The sequence below is a fragment of the Arachis duranensis genome, chromosome 1 (genome assembly GCF_000817695.3).
Source record: "Arachis duranensis cultivar V14167 chromosome 1, aradu.V14167.gnm2.J7QH, whole genome shotgun sequence".
NCBI lineage: Eukaryota > Viridiplantae > Streptophyta > Magnoliopsida > Fabales > Fabaceae > Arachis > Arachis duranensis.
The window spans coordinates 45,032,458-45,032,715 of NC_029772.3; positions in this window are offsets into that span (position 1 = coordinate 45,032,458).

Consider the following 258-nt stretch of genomic DNA (forward strand, 5'->3'; position numbering starts at 1 on the left):
GAGTTTGACTGTGGGGGCTCTTCTTGACTCTGAACTAAGAGAAGCTCTTCATGCTTACTCTCTTTTGTCACAGAGGGATGGCCTTGTGCCTTAAACACAAGGTAGTCCCCATTCAATTGAAGGACTAATTCACCTCTGTTGACATCTATCACAGCTTCCGCTGTGGCTATGAAAGGCCTTCCAAGGATGATGCATTCATCCTCTTCCTTCCTAGTGTCTAAGATTATGAAATTAGCAGGGATGTAAAGGCCTTCAACC